General features: G+C 39.4%; 1 protein-coding gene and 1 long non-coding RNA gene across 2 annotated transcripts in view; both read right to left on the bottom strand.

Moving 5' to 3' along the window:
- LOC145513800 (uncharacterized) overlaps positions 1-24,875 on the bottom strand; it is a 331,143-nt gene that overhangs the window by 165,206 nt on the left and 141,062 nt on the right. The window lies entirely within an intron of this gene.
- LOC145512129 (uncharacterized) lies at positions 12,805-19,423 on the bottom strand. The gene is made up of 3 exons (XR_014058317.1): positions 18,824-19,423; positions 13,616-13,716; positions 12,805-13,343 (listed from the first exon to the last, which is right to left on the bottom strand). It is a non-coding gene; the product is annotated as an uncharacterized LOC145512129 (long non-coding RNA).

The raw sequence follows: 24,875 nt of genomic DNA, 5'->3' as shown, positions 1-24,875 counted from the left end.
AAGGGATGTGTGGGTAATAACTGAAGAGGTTTATAAGGGGGGCCTCTGAGTGCTGATGAAGTTTTTGCTTTTGTTTTGGATGATGATAATACTTTTTGAAAAGATATCAGGCTGCACATATGTCTGTACTTTTATGTATGTATATTAACTAAATTTAAAATTTTAAACAAACCTGGATATCTAAACATGATTAAGATGCAAAGAGTGTTGGGGGGCATTTGGATTAGATATCAAAGAAACTGAGTATCCAGAATACATATTTTTGTAAAAATTCACAAAATCAAATCAATATCCCATTTTTTTAACCTATAGCATTGACAAGAACTTTTAAGACTTCAAATATCAAGAGTTAACAAAGGAGTGGATAAAACTATATTCTCATATGAAATCTGGAGAAGCAAATGGCAACCCACTCCAGTACTCTTGCCTGGAAAATCCCATGGACGGAGGAGCCTGGTAGGCTGCAGTCCATGTGGTCACTACGAGTCGGACACGACTGAGCAGCTTCACTTTCACTTTTCATGTTCATGCATTGGAGAAGGAAATGGCAACCCACTCCAGTGTTCTTGCCTGGAGAATCCCAGGGACGGTGGAGCCTGGTGGGCTGCTGTCTATGGGGTCGCACAGAGTAGGACATGACTGAAGCGACTTAGCAGCAGCAGCAGCAGCATATGAAATCAGTGAAAAAATAACTAGTTTGAACATACTGAAGAAAAATTTAGTGTCATTTCTATTGAAATTCATACTGTATGGATGTGAGAGTTGGACTATAAAGAAAGTTGAGCACCAAAGAATTGATGCTTTGTCATTTCTACTGAAATTCATACTGTATGGATGTGAGAGTTGGACTATAAAGAAAGCTGAGCACCAAAGAATTGATGCTTTTGAACTGTGGTGTTGGAGAAGACTCTTGAGAGTCCCTTGGACTGCAAGGAGATCCAAGCAGTCCATCCTAAAGGAAATCAGTCCTGAATATTCATTGGAAGGACTGATGCTGAAGCTGAAACTCCAATACTTTGGCCACCTGATGCGAAGAGCTGACTCATTCGAAAAGACCCTGATGCTGGGAAAGATTGAGGGCAGGAGGAGAAGGGGACAACAGAGGATGAGATGGTTGGATGGCATCACTGACTCAATGGATATGAGTTTGAGTAAACTCCGGAAGTTGGTGACAGACAGGGAGGCCTGGTGTGCTGCAGTCCATGGGGTCGCAAAGAGTTGGACACAACTGAGTGACTGAACTGAACTGAACTATTGAGATTAAAAGGTCATATACCTTAAACTCAGTAATTCCACTTTTGCCTAAACACCATAGAGCAGTATTTTTCAAACTCTTTGTTGTGACTCATGAGGTGGGTTCTTAAATCAACTTCATGCTTTATAACAAGGTTTTTCGTTTTTCATGAAGTATAAAAACAATGAAATATTTGGACATAAATATGCTATGCATGGCCAGCAGTCAGTCCAAGACATGCTTTTCACTGAACCAAATGAAGAAACAAAAATGTCAAGTTTTTCATTAAACAGACAATGTAATAATCCTGAGACTGTCCTTAAAACTTTTCAGTACAGAAAAGTTCTTTCTATCATAAATTATGGTGACTCAATATTAATACTGTCTGTGGATTTTTTAATGTTTGCATCGAGCAAAAGTAAAAGTTGGCAAACCTATCACTGACTTTTTTTCCTCTAAATATTACTGATCTCTGACATTCCAAAGTCTGGGAATCACTATTCTACTCCATACCTCAGCAGTTTCGAGCAGATCAAAGTTACAGACTGAACCTTTCATACTATAACCATTGAAGTAACCATGCACTCATTCTTTAACACATTCAGTGAGTGGATGTTGAGGGGACTGAGGCATAAAGGTCAGTTAGCTTGATTTAATTCCACAACAAAGCCTTTAAAAAATGTGTGCCATTGTTCACTAGGGCATAGCAATGCAGGTGGATGGATTATTGCAAATCCATCATCACTGTGAAAAACAATCCAGCGGATGGGTCAAAAACTTCATCTTTATTTGAATATGATCACATATGAGTACAGTGCTAGTGATCTGAATAGGTGAGAAGGGTGAGGACCAAAGAACAATAACGGCCCCGCGCCCACTTGAAGGAGCTCACTGGAGTGGTTGCGGCAAACAGAAGCGGGCTGACGCTGGATTCTGAGGTAGAATTTACAATCTGCTCTGACTCACTCTCACCGTATCTAAATTTGCTTACAGTTTAGAAATAGATGTCTATAGATTGTTTGAAAGTTTAAATGTTCTGTAAGTTTTATTAAAAGAATGCCAAGCAGTTAGGGATCTATAAAGCTTTAGAAGATGAAAAACTGACCCATCAGCTATATAAACAATGAAAAGTGATTTTAAAAATCAGTTTAAGCCAAATAACCTCCAGCATTACCAATCTAAATATTAAATATTTACTGAGTCATAAAACGTCACTGGTAAGCACTCCTATGGCAGCAGTCGTGTCTTAGTCATAGTTTAGACGTCCGCTCATTGACAAGTTGCTATCCACTTCCAACTATAAACCCAGAGATCATTTATCTCAATCTTTCCCCACCTTGCAGGTAAGAAGCTGAGGCTCAAAGAGGTGAAATGACTTTTACACATGCAGTTAGTTCAGAATCAAGGCCCCATGGCTCTTAGTCCAGTGCTCCACTGGCTGTACCACTTTGCTTCTCAGAGATTATCTGTAAACAGGATGGAAATTATACCCACTTTGGAGTGCACTTTAATCAGCGACCAGCGCTCACTGGATTTAAGTTTGAAAAGGAAAATGAATGTTAATAATCAGCAACAAAATGCTATATTTTTGCCCAAAAGAAAACAATAAGTGCTATGTTCCATTGATCTACGGTCCAGTTAGGAGAGCTTTCTTAATCTGACAGTTGAATGAAACATTTGATGAGACACAAATGGTAAGCATATGCTAAAAATATTCTAATTTCAACTATAATATTTTCTGTTCATTTAGCCTAACTTTAAAGAGTTATGTTATTTTAGAGCTGTGAGTCTATTTCTAGCATGAAAACCACTTCCTTTTATTTACTCTATATTATGATTTTTAAGTAGCCCTATAGTCTCCACGTATAATTTCTACTGTTTGCCAATTCTATACTTTCAGTTCAGATCAGTGTCTGACTCTTTGCAACCCCATGGACTGTAAGCATGCCAGGCCTCCCTGTCCATCACCAACTCCCGGAGTTTACTCAAACTCATCTCCATTGAGTCAGTGATATCATCCAACCATCTCATCCTCTGTCGTCCCCTTCTCCTCCCGCCTTCAATCTTTCCCAGCATCAGGGTCTTTTCAAATGAGTCAGCTCTTCGCATCAGGTGGCCAAAGTATTAGAGCTTCAGCTTCAACATCAGTCCTTTCAATGAACAACCAGGACTGATCTCCTTTAGGAAGGACTGGTTGGATCTCCTTGCAGTCCAAGGGACTCTCAAGGGTCTTCTCCAATACCACAGTTCAAAAGCATCAATCCTCCAGCACTCTTTACTTTAGGAAGTGTCAAATACTACTATTACCCTAATGTCTTCTGATTCTATAAGCTAGAGATTCCAAATCTGAACGCTTTTAGGGACTAAACAATAACATAAATGTGTGAAGTGACAATTTGGAGTGATGAAGACTTGGTGAACAGGTTCATGTCTTTGTTTTTGCTCTACATGGATTTTGAAAACATGTAGAATTTTAACAGGAGTGTTAGAATATCAGTGAGCAATTATATAAAACTCTAAGGAAGAAGGGGAGAGAAACTGAGATGGTCCATTAGAAATGAAGACCCTGCTTTCTGTAACTCAGGGCTCCAGTCAAGGGTATAGTCAGATCTCAGGGAAGGTACAACAGCCTCCATAATGACAAAGCTCAAGTTGCCTCAGTAGTTCAGCGCTCTTTTCATGTCAATACCAGGACCAACGATGAACAAAGTTGTTTTTTTTTTTAACCAACTGAAGTTCTGTTCTTTTACCTTATTTCACCTGTAAAACCTCTTCATTCTTCATCATTAGCTAAGAGGAGACTTGGCTTCCCTGGTAGCTCATCTGGTAGCAAATCCACCTGCAATGCAGGAAACTCTGGTTTCATTCCTCAGTGAGGAAGATGCCCCGGAGAAGGGGTAGGCTACCCACTCCAGTATTCTTGGGCTTCCCTAATGGCTCAGATGGTAAAGAATCCACCTGCAATGTGGGAGACCTGGGTTTGATCCCTGGGTTGGAGACCTTGGTTTGATCCCTGGGTTGGGAAGATCCCCTGGAGGAGGGCATGGCAACCCACTCCAGTATTCTTGCCTGGAGAATCCCATGGACAGAGAAGCCTAGTGGGCTACAATCCATGGGGTCACAAAGAGTAGGACACAACTGAGCAACTAAGCACAGGACAGCAAGAGGAGACTATCCTAAACCCGAATCACTAAAAAAGAAATCACTGATATGGGTGGATGAGCCAATGAAATGTAATCCATGTAGTAAAAACTGATGCACTCAGAACATTCCTCAGATTTTCCAGTTCTCAACGCTGATAACCTACTCTGCTAAAAAATCAGTATTATAGAGGACACTGTCAAGTACTCTTTCTTTTCTTCTTTAACAAATGTTTCCCTAAATATTCAGTGAATCTCTCAGAGAGTGACAGCATCTCAGAGAAACTCTCTGAAACAGACGCTGTAAGATTGTGCCAAAATATCATCCCACCAAGAAAACACAGAACAAGAGATTTTTTTTTAATGGATCATCAAAACCCAGTTCAGAATAACATGAAGCAGAGAGAGCAATTGGAGAACTGAAGGCAGTCAATTAAACAAGACTGAACTTCCACCCTCTAACCCTGTCCAGAGATGTAGTTGACAGTTTTCTAACAGACTATGTAGTTTTCACACCTAAATTTACTACAAAAGTTTCTATGGTACCTTGAAATTCACAAGTTTCACATGGTCTGTACTCAAGACCAACAGCCAATAAGCTTGAAAGAAGAAAAGGTAGAATGAAGTGACATGGAAAAATAGAAAATTACAATAAGAAATGACTCTTGTGGTTCAATTCTCTCATTTTATAGAAATAGAAACTTGAGTCCTTGGCAGTGACATACTCAAATACGATGAGTAGCAATCTTGTTTATTTTCTACTACACTACCACCATTCGTAAGGACTTTCTAAAAAATTCTTTTGAAGTATTATCAATGCATGAAAGTGAAAATGGAAGTCGCTCAGTCGTGTCCGACTCTTTGCGACCCCATGGAATTCACCAGGCCAGAATACTGGAGTGGGTAGCCTTTCCTTTCTCCAGGGGATCTTCCCAATCCAGGGTTCGAACCCAAGTCTCCCTCATTGCAGGCGGATTCTTTACCAGCTCAGCCACAAGAGAAGCCCTATTATCAATGCATATAGGAAAGCAAATTAATCAAATGTACATTTTAAAAAACATAATAAAGCAGGAACTTGTGAAAGCACCACCTAGGCAAAGAATCACGACGCTGCCAGTCCTTTGGGAACCCTCACATGACCCTCTTATTGCTCCCTCTTCCTTCCCTGCAAAGGAAGCCAGGCTCTCCTGCAAGTGACAACTATTCACTTGCTTTACTTTATACTCTTTCTACATAGTCATGTGTACCTAAATAATATATTTTTAGTTTTTTTATTTAGTGGAATCACATCATTATATGGAAATTTTTATATATGACATCTTTCACTCAATGCACATTTGTAAGATTCAACCCTGTTGACGTGTAGCGCTATAATTTGCTCATTTCACTGCTGTTTAATATTTCAATACATGAATATGTCACATTTTGTTAATCTTTAGGTTATATATCTGTATAGAGTACAATTTCTATGCTGTAGAGTGTGCACATAGTCTACTTAGAACACTTTCAGCAGGAAAAAATATGTAACTCTAATTAAAAATGGCTCAAACAATAAGAACACCTACTGTTTTGCATAACAAGAAATTAAGGCATAAGTAAAATCCAATGTTGTCTGTTTCAGTGGCTCAACAGCATCATCAAGGACCCAGGCAACTTCATCTTCTGCTCTTATCCTTGATATCTCTCCCACTTTGTTCTCAGGCTGGTCCTTCGTAATCACAAGATAGCCATGATACCTCCAGATAACATATCCAGCCATGACCACATCCAGAGGGAAAAGGGGCCATTTTCTCCAGTGTTTCTCTCTCAAGTGTAACACAACCTTTCCTTGGAGCCCTCAGCAAACTTTCTCTCACCTCATAGTTAATGATTAGACCACTTGTTCTACCAAAATCAACCACTAAAAAGGGAAATAAAACTCATCTATGTCAATCAAGGTAAGGTGTTCAATACAAACCCTCAGAGGCTGGTGAGAGACCCTGGCCCTGAGCACTTTGCCATGGGAATGAGGTTGTATGCTTCATCTTTATTCTCTTAAATTTTGCTATTGTTAAACATAATGACATATATTTGTTTACTGTGGAAAATGTAATTTCAAACCTATATAAGAACACAATGAAAAGAATAATAAACCTAAACCCCATTCCATGAAACCCGTTCCGAGCTTCACTACAAACTCACGTCCAATCTCCTTTCATCTGTACCCATCCATTCCCCCGTTCCCTCCTCAGATCACTCAGAAGTAAACCCAGCTCTCATGTTATTTCATCTATAAATATATGAGTTGCTGTTCAGTCGCTCAGTTATGTTTGACTCTTTGCAACCCCACAGGACTGTAGCCCACCAGGCTCCTCTGTCCATGGGATTTCCCAAACAAGAATACTGGAGTGGGTTTCCACTACCTTCTTCAGGGGATCTTCCTGACCCAGGGATCGAACCCACGTCTCCTGCATTGGCAGGCAGATTCTTTACCACTGAGCCACCAGGGAAACTAAACTATATATCAGTATATGTCTTTTAAAGGCGCCTCTGAAAACAAAGCCACAATACAATTATATCTTGAAAAAAGAAGTTTCCTAATACAACAAATGTCCTGTTAGTATTCAAATATTTCCAACTACCTCATAAATATGTATCAGTGAGTGTATCTATGTCCATGTGTGTAGGTTGTGTATTTAGAGAGTTTGAGTTGAGATCCAAATAAGGCCCAAACATTTCAATTATTGATAGGTCTCCTAAGCAGGACCAGGTATTCTTGAAAAAAAGTCAGGGTTTTGTAAATGAGGAGAATGGGCAGTCGAGGAAACGTGAGTACAGGCTGGAGCTCCCAAGCTAATAAGCCTCAACCAGGCTCTGAAAGGTCTCCCTAAAAGACCGACCCATGGACCATGGTCAGTGATCACACCTAGAAATGTGCAGGTCTGAATGAAGACATCCTTCACTCAAAGGGAAAAAAACACTAAGGATCCAGATTTCTTAGGAAAAGCATATCACAAAGAAATGAGCATCATTAAAAATTGGGTGAGAAAGAACATGGAATTAATGCTAATGTCACTGCAGCAAGAATTTGTTATTAAGAAATGAACTGTTAGCAAGAGATTAATAAAGGTGGCAAAAGACTAGAAACGCATAATTCCCTGGTGAATGATAACTATTGATTAAAATAAAATTAAAAGTATAAAATATAATGACGTCAAGTCACCACTTCTTTGTAATCAATTTCGCTTTTAATCTACACTTAATTTTTACAATTAGGTTGTAAATACTTGAAATGATTGGTATTGAATTTGAAATTGTGATTTTTTAAAAAAATGTAGTGTTGAGCTAAACTGCTAACTGAAGGAGAAGTGATATAGTGCTAATGAGATTTTATGGTGCTATTTATTAATACCGCTTCTAAAAATGATTTGCAGTAACAAAATAAAATATATAGATTTGATAAGACTGAAAAAACATCAAAGAATAAAGGCAAAATTCAAGAAATGCAAGAAGGAAAGGAGAATAATTAAGCGGAAAATATGGGCTAAAGCAAGGGATTGACTATTTTTTAAAAAATTAAAACTTTTCAAGTTTACTATCCTCTGTCTCTACTTTTCCAACCCATTTTTCTTCTGTCTAACAGTCACAAGTCAGAGGTAGTGGTTCAATGAGCAGGAAAAAAAGTTTACTCTCAGCACAGCTTCTCCAGGAACTGGGCATGGCAAGATGGCTATGCTGAGTAAACCTACAGCCTATCATACAGAGTGAAGTCAGTCAGAGAGAGAAAGATAAATATCATACACTAATGCATACATACAGAATCTAGAAAGATGGTACTGAAGAATTTATTTGCAGGGCAGCAATGGAGAAACAGACAGAGAGTACAGACTACGGACATGGGGAGAGGGGAGGAGAGGATGAGATGTATGGGGAGAGTAACATGGAAACTTACATTACCATATGTAAAATAGATCAGTTCAGTTGCTCAGTCGTATCTGACTCTTTGAGACCCCATGAACCACAGCATGCCAGGCCTCCCTGTCTATCACCAACTCCTGGAGTTTACTCAAACTCATGTCCATTGAGTCGGTGATGCCATCCAACCATCTCATCCTCTGTCTTCCCCCTCTCCTCCCGCCTTCAATCTTTCCCAGCATCAGGGTCTTTTCAAATGAGTCAGCTCTTCGTATCAGGTGGCCAAAGTATTGGAGTTTCAGCTTCAACATCAGTCTTTCCAATGAACACTCAGGACTGATCTCCTTTAGGATGGACTGGTTGTAAAATAGATAGCCAATGGGAATTTGCTGTATGTGTCAGGAAACTCAAACAGGGGCTCTGTATCAACCTAGAGGGGTGGAATGGGGAGGGAGATGGGAGGGAGATTCAAGAGGGAGGGGATATATGTATACCTATGGCTGATTCATGTTGAGGTTTGACAGAATACAAAATTCTGTAAAGCAATTATCCTTCAATTAAAAAGGGGAACACATGTAAACCCATGGCTGATTCATGTCAATGTATGGCAAAAACTATTACAATATTGTAAAGTAATTAGCCCCCAACTAAAATAAATAAATTTATAAAAAAAAATAATAAGTAAATTTTTTAAATTTATATTTACAAAAGGAATATGACAGTGGTTCTCCATGAGGGTAATTTCGCTCCTCAGGGGGAGAACTGACAATGCATGGAGACATTCTGTCCATGTTTGTTTCAATAATGGAGAGGTACTATGTTCAATGAGCAGACAGAGCCCCAGGTTGCTGCTAAACATCCTACTGTCTACAGAATGCTCCCTTCCCCCAGTAAAGAATCACTCAGCACAATATGTCAACAGGACCAGGATGAGAATCCCAGATCTAGTGGACAAAGATGTAGAACAATTCCAAGGCACCAGCCCATCATGCACCATTAACATATACAGAAGGACTTCTTTCTCCCTTGTCCAACAAATTCTTTCCCTACAATTTTCTTTCCTTGCTGTTACCCTCAGCACAATCAAAATACATGCATTAACATATCAATTCTAGTTTACTGCAAGCTCCCAAATGATTTTATGGCTCACTTTGATATGAGCTCACAGATGTCTAATTTTTCTGACATTATAATTCACCCCTCTCACCTATGAATGGCAGTGGTTTCTGTTTTGTCTATGATGTCAAAGCTAAATTCCTATTCCTGACAACAGACTCATCATCCAGCAATGGCTAATTCTTCACTTTTGTAATCTCACCTTAAATCTTCACAGCTCCTTTTCTCCAGCCAAGACATCAAAAAATCTTTCTCCCTCTTATCTCCTTCACCTGTTCAACCTGCTTCCCAGCTGGTTTAAAAACTCTGGTAAAGAATACTTCCAAAAAACTAGACAGATTTTTCAGTTCAGCCAATTCAGTCACTCAGTCATGTCTGACTCTTTGCGACCCTATGGACTGCAGCACACCAGTCTTCCCTGTCAATCACCAACTCCTGGAGTTTGCTCAAACTCATGTCCATTGAGTCAGTGATGTCATCCAACCATCTCATCCTCTGTCATCCCCTTCTCCTCCCACTTTCAATCTTTCCCAGCATCAGGATCTTTTCAAATGAGTCAGTTCTTCACATCAGGTGGCCAAAGTATTGGAGTTTCAGCTTCAGCATCAGTCTTTCCAATGAATACTCAGGACTGATCTCCTTTAAGATGGACTGGTTGGATCTTCTTGCAGTCCAAGGGACTCTCAAGAGTCTTCTCCAACACCACAGCTCAAAAGCATCAATTCTTCGGCACTCAGCTTTCTTTATAGTCCAACTCTCATATGCATACGTGACTACTGGAAAAACCATAGCTTTGACTAGGTGGCCATTTGTTGGCAGAGTAATGCCTCTGTTTTTTAATATGCTGTCTAGGTTGGACATAGCTTTTCTTCCAAGGAGCAAGTGTCTTTTAATTTCATGGTTGCAGGCACCATCTGCAGTGATTTTGGAGCCCCCCAAAATAAAGTCTCTCACTGTTTCCATTGCTTCCCCATCTGTTTGTCATGAAGTGATGGGACTGGATGCCATGATCTTAGTTTTCTGAATGTTGGGTTTTAAGCTAACTTTTTCACTCTCTTTCACTTTCATCAAGAGGCTCTTTAGTTTTTCTTTGCTTTCTGCCATAAGGGTGGTATCATCTGTGTATCTAGGTTATTGATATTTCTCCCAGCAATCTTGATTCCAGCTTGTCCTTCATCCAGCCTGGCATTTCACATGATGTGCTCTGCATACAAGTTAAATAAGCAGGGTGACAAGATACAGCCTTGACATATTCCTTTCCCAATTTGGAACCAGTCTGTTGTTCCATGTCTGGTTCTAACTGTTGCTTCTTGACATGCATACAGATTTCTTAGGAGGCAGATAAGGAGGTCTGGTATTCCCATTTCTTTAAGAATTTTCCACAGTCTATTGTGATTCACACAGTCAAAGTCTTTGGTATAGTCAATAAAGCAGAAGTAGATGTCTTTCTGGAACTCTGTTGCTTTTTCTATGATCCAGTGGAAGTTGGCAATTTGATCTCTGGTTCCTCTGCCTTTTCTAAATCCAGCTTGAACATCTGGAAGTTCACGGTTCACGTACTACTGAAGCGTGGCTTGGAGAATTTTGAGCATTACTTTGCTAGTGTGTGAGATGAGTGCAATTGTGTGCTATTTTGAACATTCTTTGGTGTTGCCTTTCTTTGGTATTGGAAAGAAAACTGACCTTTTCCAGTCCTGTGGCCACTGCTTAGTTTTCCAAATTGCTGGCATTTTGAGTGCAGCACTTTCACAGCATCATCTTTTAGGATTTGAAATAGCTCAACTGAAATTCCATCACCTCCACTAGCTTTGTTCATAGTGATACTTCCTAAGGCCCACATGACTTCACATTTCAGGATATCTGGTTCTAGGTGAGTGGTCACACCATCATGGTTATCTGGGTTATGAAGATCTCTTTTGTATAGTTCTTCTTACATTCTTGCCACCTCTTCTTAATATCTTCTGCTTCTGTTAGGTCCATACCATTTCTGTCCTTTATTGTGCCCATCTTTGCAGATTTTTAGTTACTTCCATTGTGGTAAATGGGACAATAGCAGAATCTGTGTATTGAAAAGGCTTCCCAGGTGGCTCAGTGGTAAAGAATCCACCTGCCAATGCAGGAGATGCAGGAGACACGGGTTTGATCCCTGTGTTGGGAAGATCCCCTGGAGAAGGAAATGGCAGCCCACTCCAGTATTCTTGCCTGGAAAATGTCATGGACAGAGGAGTCTGGCAGGCTACCGTCCAAAGGCTCGCAAAGAGTCAGACACAACTGAGTTACTGAGTATGCACACAGTTTCCTTCTAATGTTCTATGTCAGAAAACTAAGGCTGAAACAAAATACATTTTGATGCAAAAACAATTATAATTAATTGAAACTGAGTCACCTTAAAGCCAAGTTCCCTTGCCAAGTTTACGATTTATTCTCCTTTGTCTTGCCCCGTTTCCCTCAGGATTGAGGACTATCAAAGAAATAGGGAAACTGAAACCAAGCAGGACCCTGTGGGGCGCTCCCAAGTACAAAAGTTCCTCTGTGTCCCCCGTCTGTCATTTGTAGAACAAGGCTTCAGTCTTTGAGGCCTTCCCAGAGTTCCAAAAAGCCGACTCAAGTAACTACTAATTGGGTAAGTGAGGGAATGCACAAACAAAGGAAAAGCAGTTAAGCAAGAAAATTAATGACACTAGTTCCTCCTCAAAGGATATATGTAATAATTTGATGCATATCTTTTAATCCTTCTGCAAGAACCAAGACCTCCACCCAGGGAGAGGATGGTGACTAGAGGCTGAACACAAGCACATAGATCCCAGACTGGCTGGAATAGAAGGCTGATTAAGATCCCTGAAACACCACTCTGTTAGGCTACCACCAACCAATCAGAAGAAAGTCCTGCCTCCTTGCAACCCTCACCCCAAATGTTGTCTTTAAAAATCCTTTCTGAAAACCTTTGAGAAGTTTTGGTCCTTTAAGTGTGAGCCACCTGTACTCCTTGCTTGGTTCCTGCAAAAAACCTCTAATTTCCTCCATCACAACCTGGTGTCAGTAGACTAGTTCTGCTGTGAGGTGAGCAAGCAGACAAAAGTTTGTTTTAGTAACATAATCATAATTTTTTCATTTTCCACTGGTTTAATTAATGGAGATTTTGTTTCATGAAAATCTTTGTTCAGAAGAAGGGAAATTTAGGGAGATATTCACATTTTTTTAATTTGTTGGGTTTTTTTTAAATTTTAAAAATGATCCTTTCGGGGGAAATTTGTTAATATATTGAAATCTAGTGTCTCAAAAAATAAGATGAAAATAAAATATGAAAATTGAATTCACGCTTTTTTGAATAAACTCTATTGCAGAAGAGAATTACTCCCTTATTTCTGATAACATTAAGTCAACATTTCTAGTACAGAAATTGGAAATGTTCAGCCTGAATAAAACATGAAAACTATTTAAAAATATTTAAGAAGTTTTTACACAGAAAGGGGGATAGATGAACTTTCAAAGTTGCTCACAATGAGAGCAGTAAAATAAATGAGGCAGTTGCAAGGAGTGAGATTTTGACTTAATATAAGAATGAAGACTTGCCTCTACTCTGATAGTCAAGGAGCTTCCTCAATGTTTCAGTACCATCACTTTAGTTAGGAAAACATGTCCTAACAAAAAACTGACGGCCTGGGCTTCAGCATTCCCTCCTGATGTTTTATGGACACTACACATGCAGTTTCATTCCTTCAGATCCTTGGTTACCCAGCTTCTCTCAGGGTTTGGGCAGCCACCAGCCCCATACATCATACTTAGATGTACTGAGTTGACCAAAAGGTTCATTCGGGTTTTTTGGCCAGCTCCATAATTATGCTCCTCCTTTGCTCAACACCAGAAGTCCCCTGCTGTGTCCAAAACAGCCATAACAATTTAGCAAGAGTCACAGGGCCCTTCACAATCTGCACACCACCATCAACCACTCCTCCATCCTGGTGGAAAAGTAAGGATTTTGATGTAAAACAAGTCAATTTTTAAAAAATTCATTGTTATTTAGAAAAAACATTTTGATGGACTTAAAGGAATGACTTGGGGAAATGTTATAGACAGAAAATACATCCAGATAGAATAAAGGAATTTAATAAAGTTTCCCCTAAGATTTTTGTAGTCAAGTTAGAGAAATGTGAACCAGATATTAGGACATTTAGGAGAATCTATAACTAGAAGAGTGACATCAGAGACTAATTAATGGATGATTACTAACCTTAAAAAGAGATTTCCAATGGTAGAACACAGAATGTTGCTTGTCCAATGACATGTTTAAAAATATGGAACTCTTGTTCATCACATCTACAGACCATGGTGCTGAGAAGGGAAGCAAATACAGTGAATGGCAGAAATAAGAGGCAAAAAGCTAGAAGGCCAGAATGCTGGATGGAACAAAGGTGAAATTCAACCAATTCAAAAACCAAACTGCAAAAGTACAAGACAGTGAGACAGTGATATTACAGAACCATTTGTAGAAAAGGCATAAATATTTTACTCAACTGCAAACGTAATATACGTCAACATGTGACTTTCCCTCCAAAAAGAAACTAATATGACCTTGAGTTGTATTAATAGACATACAGTAGCTATATAAAGGAGATAAATGTTCCTCTGTTCTCTACAACCTAAATGCAAAGGTACTGGTGATATTTAGCCTGAAGAAAGAAGGTAGATTGATTGTTCTCTTTAAATATTTAAAGGGGTGTCATGTAGAAGCAGCCCTCAGAAGTCTGACATACAGTGGGTAAAATATATGAGAAGATAAATTTGGATCTTCTTCCTAACAGTGAAAATACCCATGGGAAGGAATAATGTCTCTATTACCAGACTGGACCAGTTTTATACATGCTGTAGGTTGGATTCACATTCTGGAGAAGTGACTGGAATGAATGAGACAGTTCAAAATATCTACCTCATTCACTAGGGGGTCATTGGGTAAAGTTGGTGGTGGATTGGACAGAGTGGGGATTAGTGAAGGAAAGTTGCTCCATACTGAAAAAGCATGAAGCAAAACTCCTGCTGTCTCTCATTAAAGTTTTACTAGAGATGAATTGCACTTCCACATTCATTAGGAACAAAGCCTAATAGAATTACAGAGAAAATTCTCTTTCCATTTTATGTTTTGTAAAAACTTCAAAATGTTTCCTCTTCCTAAACCTGATCCTCAAAATCTCTTTCCTAAACTGTGTACAATGTAGATTTGTTAGGCATTCTTCAGGAGTAGTTTTTCAACCATAATAACTTAAAGTCCAACAACAAACTGTAGAATAAATCTGTTCCTTGGAATTAAAATTTGCAGTTCTAGATTTATTTTTGTTTTAGGTTTTTTTGTGTTTCCAAGATATCAAGTAAAATAAACCTATCTGTCGGCACACATGGGTCTCCTGACATCAATGTCAAAATGATGGTTTTGGTCTGATATTATAGTTCTCAACATCAGTGATAAGCATTTGGCCAACATTCCTTCGGAATTTACCTGTGCTGGTTTTGTATCAACAATCCATAGACATGCTCATTCTCTCTGGCTCCAAGGGACTTCCTGGCCTCTAGTTTGCATTTAGTTTCTATTCCCTCTACTTCCTGGCATTTCTTCAAGGCAGTAAATACATCTAGAAGTCTTGCTGGACAGATCTCTTATAGCTTCATTTGCCTGCTTTTCCTTTCTCTTGAGCTGATAGCTCTCAAATTTAGAATGCTTCAAAATCACCCGTATAGCTAGTTAAAAAATACGGATCCCAAGACCTCATCCTCAGGTGTTCTCATTCAATAGCTGCCTTGAGATGAGTATGACTGTTCTGACAAATTCCACTTACCCTATAAAGGTGTATTTTTAAAAAATTTTTTTTAATACAGAAGGTCAACAGATTACAATTACACATTGAGAAATATTCTCCCAAGGATTCTAAATGGAAATGAAGCAATGGACTACGTGGTATTTTTCTCATCAGGCCTGAGAAAATTTGTTGATAATCTACATTTTAACAACAACGACTGGTTAAAACATGTCTCCCTCACCCACAAAGAGACAGCAGTAAATGTAGTTTCAAAAATATCTGCTATTTAAATGGTGATCTGTATGGAAATTGTTAGAAATACCTCACCCCACACCCACTGGATCAGAACCTGCACTCCAATAGGATATCCAGGTGATTTATATCAACACTAAGATTTGAGAAGCAACTGTGCCACAGCACATGAAAAAATGACAAGCAACATACATAGGCCATCATACCAGGATTAAATTCAGCTTCAAATACCAGACACTCAAAAATAACAGTAGCGTAAACAAGAGAGCTTATTTCTCTCACACATAAAAGTCACCTGTAGGTGTATTAGGGCAGATACTGTAACTTTTTTCTGTGTGGTCCTCAGGGATCCAGGTTCCTTCTTGACCAAGCTGTTGTGTTTTGTCATGCAAAATGCACACTGCACAACTCTAGGATACCATTCACATAATATTCAAAACAGATTTGTGAATTTATTATGACAGTTTCCCTGCATCTGGCAATAAAGGACTTACAGAATGGATGGTTTTTTCTAAATCACAAAAACTTGCTTTTATGGGCTGATGGCAGAACAGTCTAGCTTTCTGCTTATTATCCCTTCATCCTCCTGCTAAGTTAGATTTCCAGAAGTCACACTCACTTTTCAAGCAGAATCCTAGACGAAGGGGCAAGAAGTATGCACCAGTTATCTAGTCCTGCTAAATTTACCTGGTGCTGCTAAAAGCATACATCCCATTGATCAAACCTGGTACCAGAGAGACACGTAGTTGCAAAGGAAGCTGGAAAATGTAGTCTTTATTTTGGGCAGCCATATGCCCAGCTCAAAAGTCTATTATGATGAAAAACAGGAATAACGCTATGGGAAACAACTAGGAATCATATATTTGGGGACAAAGCCAAGTAATTCTGAGATTTCTACAGCAAAATAATCTGCCTTTTCAGAACCTGCTCCACTCAACCAGATGGTTCTACTTCAAAGTTGAGTCTCTCTAAACTGCCACATTTGCTATAAGTAACTTCATAACAACACCTGACTATGTCTCAATTTTCTTTCTTTTGTCCTGGAGGGGCAGTGATAGGAAAGTGGTTAGGAGTGAGGCTAGATAAAAGAGCAGAAAAATGCAGGTATGTGTACTGAGGTATAGAGGAGACAATGTTCAAAAGAAAGCAGAAGTTGTCATCAAAGAAAGACTAACAAACAAGGTGACCTAATACTGACTCTTAGGGAGTGAAGCCAAAGCATCTTCAATCCTTTGTGTTCAAAGCAAGGATTGTCCTAAAGGCAGGAGAGGTTGAGTGTACTGAACTGGAGGAGTAACCACTCTGGGGAGCAAGGTTAGCTCCAAAATTTGTGGAACCCAGTGCAAAATAAAGATGCAGGGTCCCTTGTTCAAAAAGAAAGAAGAAAGTGTAAAGTTACTAAACTATAAAGCTATTTCCTTTAAAAATATCTAATCATTTATAAACATAATAAGGATATAGTAACAGGTGAGTAACAACATTAACTTACAAATTGTACAAAAATAATATTTTGGTACATAATTTTATAATATAATACTATTTTATTAATGTAATATCTTGATTGATTACAAGATTTGCTGGATCATTTTTCTGCAAACTTATTTATCAGGTCATCAGAATACTTTATTTTCAACTGATACAATTTAAAGTCACATAAAGTGTTCCTGGCAAATAAAAGATGACAAATCACCTTTTTCAATATTTAATTGTGAGAAGGATCTCTCAGCTCACATAACTGTTATTAGAGCTATTAAGAGTATTTCATAGACTGTGTCAAAATTGGGATAAAAAAATTATTTTGAAATGTAAAGGTTAGTATATCTAGAGCCAACGGTTCTTGCAGAAGAAAATCTTTAAAAGATTTAATTTCCGGGCTTCCCCGGTGGCTCAGTGGCAAAGAATCCAACTGCCAGAGGAGGAGACGAAGGTTCAGTCCCTGGTCCGAGATGATCCAACACACCACGGAGTAACTAAGCCCATGCGCCACAACTATCGAGCCTGTGCTCCAGAGCCCGGGAGTCACAGCTGCTGAGCCCATGTGAGCTCTAGGGCCTGTGCTCCACAACAAAAGTAGCCACTGCAATGACAAGCCTGAGCGCCACAACTAGAGAAAAGCCTGAGCAGCAACAAAGACCCAGAACAGCCAAAATAAATAAACACACTGTAAGAAAAAAATAATTTGAAGTTATCTTCTAAATATGACCATTTTGGCCTGAACCATTCCCTCCCTCACTTCCTTCTCTCCACCACCAATCCAGTGGACAAGTACAGGCATGTGTAATGCTTAGAGGTGTTTGAATAAATTCATATCAACAATCATTTACACAAAACAACATGAATTTCAACACAAAGTGTACAAAATGTGCTAATTTTACTACTTTGTCATACACTGGAAGCCTCTTTAACATCTAGAGACTAGAGGTCATGAAATTAGGACTCATTTGTCCATGATATACACTAGATACACACCAAAACAAAATGCACATAACATACAAAAAATGGTTTCATCTGAAAATGTCCAGGTACACACAACTTGCATATTACCTTTTGTAATTGTTACCTTCCCACCTCCTTCAAACCACTGAACAAGTGAAGACAACAGTATACTGCTCACAGAACTGGTTTAACATTTAACATTCCCAAAGACAGTACTTCCTATGAATTTGGGCAAAAAGATATTTATGAAGTGACATTTCACTACCCCTACATTTAACATAGGTGGGGCCCTTCTAAACATCTAGGTGGACTAGATGTTTCAAATAAGGACTTAATTTGTCCACTATATACAAAGCAGTGTTGAATAAACTCCCACAATGAAATGGTTATAATCTGAAATTGTCTTTAAAATATGAGTATTCTAGCCTAAGACCCTTGCCTTCTCTCCCCTCTCCACCATACCCAGGGAGCTATAATGCTCAAACTTTCAGAAGACAATCTTTCCTAGAAACTTTTAACACAAAATGTACAAAATGTATTGTTTACTAACCCTATTTTTGTCATACGCTGGCAACCTCTTTAACATCTAGAAAGACTAGATGTTGTAAATTAGGATTCATTTGTCCATTATATACGTAGCAAAGTGAAACAAAATGCACTAACAGAAAAGACAACGGTTAATCTCACCTCATTATAAACACACTGGCACAGAGGTCTGCACTTCCCTCTCCTCTCCCCCACCACCTCGCACCTCCAACCAGTGCACAAAACACGTGGTCTGGCCAATCCCCACCCCCCCCCAACATTTCATATGAATTTTAACAAAAAGGTATTTACACGATGTCTTTTTACTACCTCGACTTTTAACATATATCAGGCACGTCAGAACATCTAGAAAGATATTTCAAAAAAGTACTTATTGTCAACTATATATACAGTAATGAGGAATGAAATGCACACACCAAACAATGGTTATATGAAAATGTCTTCTAAGTATGACCAGTCTGGAATAGAACTTTCTATTCTCCCTCCTCAAGGTCTTCCATTCCATGTCCTCCAACCCACTGAATAAACGGGGACTTTGGTGATTCCGGATGTTGCTTCTAGAGGTAATCAAACAACTCCATTTCGAAAAGTCATTTCCAGAAGACATTTCTTTTCTATAGTTTTTTTTAAAACAAATGGGTATTTACAAGACATGTGATTTTTCTAAATTATCATACGTCGGCAACCTCTTTACATCTAGGAGGCCTAGATGCAGCGAAAGTTTTCTTTTGAAAGGTTGGGGTGGCGGGGGGAGTTGAGAGCAGCTTTTTCATATTGTATACACAGGCCTTCTCTCAGCAGCCGGTAAATCTTCCCGTTGGGCGATGGGCACTTTCTGTTGGCCACAGGGGTACGTTATTTCTACCATTTCTATCTTCTGACATCCAGGTCTTGGTAGAACGACGGTCACCGTCCGATGGCCCGCTAACTTTCCACTTGTCATCGGCTGCGGCTCCGCTCCCCTTCCGGGCCCGTTAAGGCCTTTGTCCCTCCTTGTGCGGACGAGGTGAGGTCTCATCCAACCAGGACGCGCGCGGCCCCAGGGCCTAAGGGTGGACAAGCTGGCGTCACAATCCTTCCCGGCCCCCGAGGAGTTGGAGCGGCCGCCATTCTTCTAGTCCTGCCACGCCTGACGCCCCAAGGCGCCACGTTCTCAGTGGCCGGGAGGAGGCTTCGCCTGAGCCCAGGCTCTGCCGCGCAGGGTGAAGAGACCCAGCGGAGAGCAGGATCCTGGCTCGGAGGGGCCGCCGCGATTAGGTCGCGGTGGTGGGGGTGGGAGAGGGGAGGTTCGCAGCTGCTTCCGGTCCTGGGCCTTGCCAACTGGCGGCCTTGGCGACCGCTCTGCAGAACACACCCGAGACTGTCCCACTGTCCCGGGGCTCCGGTTCACCTACCGAGCAGAGGCCGGAGGGCCTGGAGGGCCCCAGGGTAGAAGGCCACGGCCGTTTCTGGCCGCGCTCTCTGCCGGACCTAAATAAATACATTTTTAAAAGATATATTTTTCAAAAAGGCAAACCCAGTTTAAAAAAAAAAGATTTAATTCTTCATGTAAATCAGTTTTATGCATCTGAGTTTAATTATAAACATAAATTAGTGCAATGGCATTTAAGTATTTCCTGTAAGAGTTCCGGAAATGGAGGTTGTACAGGAAACCAAAAGTGGTTATGAATTTGCAAATAATTCAGAATACTTGCTTATAGACCCTATCATATTTTCAGTTAGAAGGAAAACTCAATCTTAGACTTGTCATCCTTATTAGTAATTGGTTCATCTGATGCTGCATATGAAAACAATGTTCTTTTCCATCCACTGGGGCAATCATTCAAGTTAATTTGTATTTCTAAGCCTGTAGCTGTCTGCAATGTTGTAGCAGCTTTTAAACCCATGGATTCTAAACTCTTCGAAAAAATGATAGTAATTCCCTATTATGCTTTATTGCAAGGTGCATGTGTACAGTTTTACTTTGTTAAGTATTAGCAAAATGTACCTAAGTGCTGGCAGTTCCTATATCAGCATTCCATCCAGAGGATTAATACTTATGCTAAAGCCCTAGAGATGGGCTCCTAAGACAAGCAGCCAAGCCAGGGTCTCAGCCCAGTCTCCAGTACTACAGCCTTCCCAAGGCTGCACTGCTGCCTGTCACCACCAATCTAGACCAGGTCCTAGTCTCAGCTGCCCACTCCAGGTCTCACAGCAACCTGTACCATCCCAGCAATGAGAGTGCACACAGAGCAACACGCAGTGTATATGCCCCAGTGTACAACACAATGCTTTTAAATTTTTATACATTATATTTCACTTCAAGTTATTATAAAATATTGGCTATATTTCTTGTGCCATACAATATATTCTTACAGCTATTTATTCACTCCTGGGACAGTCCAGGATGCTGTGAGACCTGGAGTGGGTTGCTGGGGCCAGGACCTGGTCTAGACTGGTGATGGCAGCCAGCTTATTTATTTTATACATAGAAGTTTGTAAGTCACTTTCTTGGTGGCTTAGATGGTAAAGAATCAGCCTGCAATGCAGAAGACCCAGGTTCTATCCCTGGGTCAGGAAGATCCCCTGGAGAAGGGAATGGCAAACCACTCCAGTATTCTTGCTTGGAGAATCCCATGGACCAAGGAACCTGGTGGGCCACAGTCCACAGGTTCGCAAAGAGTTGGACACGACTGAGCGGCTAACACTTTCACCATTCATTTTGGAAATTTGTACATGTTAATCTTCAACACCTATCTTATTCCTTCCCACTGTCTCTGTCCCCACTGGCAACCACTAGTTGGTTCTCTTATCTATAAGTTTATTTCTGCTTTGTTATACTCATTTGTTTTTTAGATTCCACATACAAGTGATAACACACAGTATTTGTCTTCCTCTGACTTATTTCACTAAGCACAGTATCCTCCAGGTCCATTTGTGTTTTTGAAAGGTTTTTTCAGCTGAGTAATACCCGTGAGTGTGTGTGTGTGTGTGTGTGTGTGTGTGTGTGTGTGTGTGTAAAAAGACCAATCTTCTTATCACTTTATCTTTTGATAGACACCTAGGTTGCTTCCATATCTTGGCAATTGTACATAACGCTGCTATGAACACTGCACTGCACTTATCTTTTCACGGCAGTGTTTTTGTTTTCTTCGGATCTATATCCAGGAGTTGAGCTGCTGGATCTCATGGTAGTTCCACTTTTAGTTCTTTGAGAAACTTCCATACTGTTTCCCATAGTGGTTACACCAATTTACATCCCCACCAACAGTGTACCAGGGTTGCCTTTTCTCCACATTCTTGCTAGCATTTTCATCTGTGGTCTTTTGGATGATAGCCATTCTTATAGGTGTGAGATAGTATCTCATTGTAATGGTTTATTTGCATTTCTCTGATGATTCGTGATGTTGAACATCTTTCATTTCTTTGCATAAGCTTAAAGCAACCTCCTGAGTTTTGAATCTTCCATTTTCGTTTAACAAAAAAGGCAAACTTGTAAGTTATTGAGTGTATATTTATTTTAATTTCTCCTTTTTTCTATTCAAGTTACCAGGTTTAATGCTATTTATCCGCACTTAATTTGTGATAAAGCAAATTGTTTCTGAAATACTTTCCCAGATCACATGCACATATATCAATATATGCACACACTCTGTTTCAGTTCTCTATCACTGAACATTTTCCCCATGCTCTGAGTATTATCTACACAGGCTCTAAGCCCACAAGAATTGAGACACATACTGACATACTTCCCTGGTGGCTCAGTGGTAAAAGAATTCACTTCAGCAATGCAGAAGACATAGGTTCAATTCCTGGGTGGGAAAGAGCTCTTGGAGAAGGAAATGGCAACCCACTCCAGCATTCTTGCCTGGGAAGTCTTATGGACAGAGGAGTCTGGTGGGTTACAGTCCATGGGGTCCCAAGAGTTGGACCGACATGATTTAGCGGCTAAACAACTGACATTCTAAAAAAAACCCTTACCTGAGTCTGTTGCTTGCTTTCCTATAGCTAGTACGTTCTGCATGGCTTCCTCTTTCCGCAGTCTTTATTTCCACCAATTATTTTGGGTCTGGTCAAGATTTTTACTCTTACTGGCTCACAAAATGTTTGAAAGTGATAGAGTTGGACTTCCCCAAAGACAGCAAGGAAAGTATCATGTTGGATGTTGTATTTATACAAGTTGTAAGGCAGCAGATGTTACCCTCAAAGAAATAGATGTGGAAACATAGGATGAAGCTAGGCAGACAATTCAGGGATTGGTGAAAATACAGAGACATTAAGAATGGAAATATAAACATCTCTGTGGTTTGGGATAATTGATCTGTCATTGTTGAAAAAAACGTAAAAGAAAACAGGCCCAGAAGCAGTCTTGACTTCAAGTCATTTTAAGAAAATGGAAAAAGTATTGTCAACATAAAATGCTAGAAACTCATAGTGTTGACAGCTGTGCTACAACAACCTTATATGACATTGCCAGCAGTCCTGTTTCCCAAAACACATCCTCCTTGCTAAACAGTGTGTGCGTACATCATACAATAGTATCTTTACATAAACTCATCACTATAAGAACTATTGCTATTTAATTTAACCTAATAGTAAAATAATTATACTCAGCAAACATGAGTTCATTATATTTAAGTTCATTTTCCATTTAAATTATATTTTCAAAATTATCATAGAACTATAAAAAAACAGTTGGCAACATCATTTTTATCAAAATCAAGCACATATAATGTTTAAGGCACTGGAGAGACACAAAGGTAGGTTATATTGTCTCAGGTCTCAAGGAGTTTAAAATCCAGTTTGAGGAAAAATATCAGTGAGCATTTACTGAGAAAAAAGTGCCGATAACACAATGGATGCCCAGGTAACTGGGAAAAGATCTATACGGCAAGTGGAACTTGAGCTGCATGCTAGTAAGGATTGAACCTCCATAAAAGGAGAGACTGGTGACGGTCTCTGTGCAGAGGGGTGAAGGAAGAAGCATAAACACAGTTTAGGAAGAGTGAAGAGCCTTAAGTCATTGAAGGGTTCATACAGGGTAGCAGTGAGGATTACAATAGTCAGAAATTGCTCAGCTGCACATGATAGAAACTCAAACTAGTTGAACCAAAGAGAGGAAATCAGGATTGCAGGGTGTCTTACACAATTCAAGAACAGAAATCTGGCAGAGAACCTGAGGACAACTGGAACCAAGGACTCTTGTCTGTCTTCCTTTCCTCTGGGCTCATGTTTCAGCTTCTACATGATAAGAAACATGGATGCCAACACTCTCTCAGTACACATCTTACAGCTTCAGAGATTCAGAATGAGAGAGGGAGAATGGTCTTTGTTCCCGTTTCTAAAATTCCTGAGAAAGACATTGACTAGCTAGGGTACCGGATCAGGAGATCTGGAAGCCTAAGGATTAATGTAAGGGAAGGAAGGTGGTTTAATAAAGTGTTTGAAAAGGAAAACGGTTATACTATAAATATATGCATGTTACATATAGAAATAGTATCCATAAACATAGGCATTCATGCCGAAAACCCAAAATACCACATTTTGTGTTCCTTAACTTAGAATTAAAAATGCTTAAAAACTCACATTAAAATGCTAGCCTGAGACAGGCTTGATTCATTCCTGTTATTCTTTCCTAAAACAGTTAATATCACCTGTAATTATTAGAATGAAATGCAATTATCTTTAGGACTCACTGCTGCTTTGTATTCTGTGCCAGTGTTTCATCAAAGCCACGTTCCATCCTCTTGCTTTTCTGTCTTTGTTTAAGTTAGGCAGCATATAGACTGTTTTACAAATTAAGCTGCTCTTTCTTCAAGGTGAAACCTTTTTATAATGATAATTGAGGGGAACTGAGCTAACCTCAAAATGTAGATTAATTATATCATGATTTTATGGTACATAGTATGTTTTGAGGTCTAAGAATTTACTAATTTCATATAACAAACTGTATTATAAGGAATCATTACTGCCTTCATTCAGAAAAGACTGCATAATAGCTTCTGAGTCAAATAGGTGCTCTGAATATTTCAATGCTATAGTGAAAAGTGTTAGAAGCATGATAGAAAAACTGGTATTTGTTTTATGGCATTCTTGACACTTTAAGAAATGTAGATTCTAGTCCTATTGAAACAATACCCACATCTATGTATGACATGTTTGTATTTCCAGAGCTGGAAAGAAGAATGCCTTCCAGAATACACTCTTACAGATCCTCAATAGAATTTCCCCTCCCTTCTCTTTTTTGCCACTTTATTTATTTTTTTAATTGAAGGATAATTGCTTTACAGAATTTTGCAGTTTTCTGTCATACATCAATAAGAATCAGCCACTCTCCCCTTTCCCTGCATTTTCTTTTTTTTAAAATTAGTTTATTTATCTATTTTTTAACTTTACAATATTGTATTTGTTTTGCCATACATTGACATGGCATGGGTGTACATGTTTTCCCCTTCCAGAACCCCCTTCCCACCTCCCTCCCCATCCCAT

The sequence above is a fragment of the Giraffa tippelskirchi genome, chromosome 7, assembly GCF_054371585.1.
Source record: "Giraffa tippelskirchi isolate mGirTip1 chromosome 7, T2T-mGirTip1v1.2.pri, whole genome shotgun sequence".
In the NCBI taxonomy this organism is placed as follows: domain Eukaryota; kingdom Metazoa; phylum Chordata; class Mammalia; order Artiodactyla; family Giraffidae; genus Giraffa; species Giraffa tippelskirchi.
Note: the sequence above shows the minus strand (reverse complement) of the source record. Positions and strands in the feature narration are given on the sequence as shown.